The sequence below is a fragment of the Oryctolagus cuniculus genome, chromosome 5, assembly GCF_964237555.1.
Source record: "Oryctolagus cuniculus chromosome 5, mOryCun1.1, whole genome shotgun sequence".
NCBI classification, from domain to species: Eukaryota; Metazoa; Chordata; class Mammalia; order Lagomorpha; family Leporidae; genus Oryctolagus; species Oryctolagus cuniculus.
This window is the reverse complement of record NC_091436.1, coordinates 159,409,364-159,412,256: the sequence shown is the minus strand read 5'-3', so window position 1 is coordinate 159,412,256 and position 2,893 is coordinate 159,409,364.

The following is a 2,893-nucleotide window of genomic DNA, read 5'->3' as shown; positions in this document are numbered from 1 at the left end:
CGCGCGCGAATGCAGGTTTCTTTCCCCACTGCCGAGTCACTGTGGGTCTCGGCCGCGGCCTGCGTGGCTGACCCGGCGCCGTGCGAACCCTCCGGGGAGACACCTGAGGGCGCAGTGCAGGGGGTACTTGGTTGGGGTTCGTTTTAGGGATGCCGCCAATCCCGGACTGATCTCGCCTTCTGTATTCCATCAGCTGTCCTCCGGGAGCTTGAGGCCAGAAACGTTTCCGACTCCTCTGTGCTAAGTGTCTGCTCGCGCCTTCTCTCCCAGGCTCTCTGCTCTCCCTTTCTCTGCGCACCCCCACTTCTTCCCTCCCTCTTCTCTGCATCTCCTTGCTTCCGTCCTCCCACCTTGATGTGCTCCCTCGTCTCAGCTAACCCCCCCCCCCCCCCCCCCCCGCTGCCTTCGTGGAAGGGACGCGGTGTGATGGCTGATGTCAGCTGTATTTGGTACACCTGCTCTGGGTCAAGCAGCTCTCTGAAGGTACGCCGGTCACTGCAAAGGGCAGTCCAGCAAGCCCCCGCCCGCTGCCCCCGACTGCCTCTCAGGGCTCCGGCCTGTCCGTCTGTCCGTCTTCCATGTTAGCCCTCTGTCCGTCATCAGTCTGCATCCTGCCTTTGTGCACCTGGTGGTTTCTCGCCAGCCCAGATCGTTTTCACGTTCGTTCTTTGCGCCTGTAAGTCTTTGCCTGTGGATTTCAGCTGGACATTTGTCTACAATCTGCTTTATTTTTTATTTTATTTTTTTGACAGGCAGAGCGGACAGTGAGAGAGAGAGACAGAGAGAAAGGTCTTCCTTTTGCCGTTGGTTTACCCTCCAATGGCCACTGCGGCCGGTGCACCGCGCTGATCCGATGGTAGGAGCCAGGTGCTTATCCTGGTTTCTCATGCAGGTGCAGGGCCCAAGCACTTGGGCCATCCTCCACTGCACTCCCTGGCCACAGCAGAGAGCTGGCCTGGAAGAGGGGCAACCGGGACAGAATCCGGCGCCCCGACTGGGATTAGAACCCGGTGTGCCAGCGCCGCAGGTGGAGGATTAGCCTAGTGAGCCGTGGCGCCGGCCCTACAGTCTGCTTTAAACCGTTCCAAGGCCGTGTTTACTTTTGCCACAAAGAAAGGCAAAGAGCAGGTCTCACTTAACAGGCCCCCTGAGCACACAGAGATGCTGGCCAAGGGGCTGGAGGGGCTCCTCTGGCTCGGACGGCTGTTGCCTTATTGGTGTGTGGGGCAGATTCACCTGCTCTGGCCAGGTGGGCGCGTTGTTCTTTGGTGAATGACAATATTTCTTTCATCATCATTCCTCAAAAAAAAAAAAAAAAATTAGATGACTGTGGATGTGGTTTCTGGAAAACATCTAACGCCCAGAGAGGTTTTTACTGACTAGGGGGTGAGGCAACCCCATTTATTTTCATGATGGGTCATGAACTAGCCCAGTACTAACTCTGAAGCAGTAATAGTGTATAACAGACCTAGGAAGCTAAACTTGTCAGTTTAAGTTTTTTTTTATGGGCCCTTCATTGTGTCTGTGAATCGATACTAAGATTGACTTGGGAAATATTTTTCTATTTTTTTTTTTATTTGACAGGTAGAGTTATAGACAGTGAGAGAGAGAGACAGAGAGAAAGGTCTTCCTTCCATTGGTTCACTCCCCAAATGGCTGCCACAGCCGGTGCTGTGCCAATCTGAAGCCAGGAGCCAGGTGCTTCCTCCTGGTCTCCCATGCAGGTGCAGGGGCCCAAGCACTTGGGCCATCCTCCACTGCCCTCCCAGGCCACAGCAGAGAGCTGGACTGGAAGAGGAGCAACCGGGACTAGAACCTGGCACCCATATGGGATGCCGGCGCTGCAGGCAGAGGATTAACCAAGTGAGCCACGGCACCGGCCCCGTCTCTATTTAACTTCTGACAAATGTGTGCATTCATATATTTACCATAACAGTCAAGGCATAGACACTTTGCTGTCCAATAAAGTAGCCACTGACCACATGTGGCTATTGAAATGAACTAGAATGAAAAAGCAGTTCCTCAGCAGAGCTAGTAGGCATTTCAGATGCCCAACAGCTACCTGTGCCTGCTGGCCCTGTGTTGGACAGTGCACACTGTGAGACATTTCCAGCATCCCTGAGTTCGGGTGTTGGATAGCACTGTTGTAAAACATTCTCACCACACCAGGAAGTTCCTTTCTTCCCTTTCCCAGATAACTCCAACCCCTATGCCCAGGCTCAGGAAATTCACTGATCAAGTTCTGTTGCTACAAGTGACATTTGGGGCTCTCAGAGCTGCATACCCACGTCCTCTTTTTCACCTGCCTCTTGCTCAGCATGGTTTCTGAGACTGATTCACTCATGTTGTTCCACGTATGATTAGTTTACTGCTTTTTATTGATAAGTAATATTCTATTGGATGAATATGCTACAATTTATCCACTCATCTGTTGACATTGTGTTGCTTCAAATTGGTAGGATGAGGAATGAAGCAGTTAGCACTATATGTGGATGAATTTTCATTTTTCTCTGGTAAATGTGATTGGAATTGCTGGGTTGTTTGGAAAGTATGAGTTTAATGTTACAAGGATTGCTAAACTGTTTCTGAAATGGTTGTACATTTTACATTCCTATCAATAGTGTAGGAGACTTTCATTTTGACCAGTGATTACTGATTTTTTTACTTGTCTAGTAATTATTGAGAGGTGAAGACATTTCCACTTATTACAGAGTTTCTATTTTTCCTTTCAGTGACATCGATTTCTGCCTCAGTATTTTGAGACTTTGTGATTGGTCACATACACATTTAGGGTTGTTTTGTCTTCCTTATGAATTGATCTCTTCATCCAGAAATGCCCCTTGTTGCCCTTGGTCTGAACTCTGGTTTGTTAATAATATAGCTGCTCTGGCTT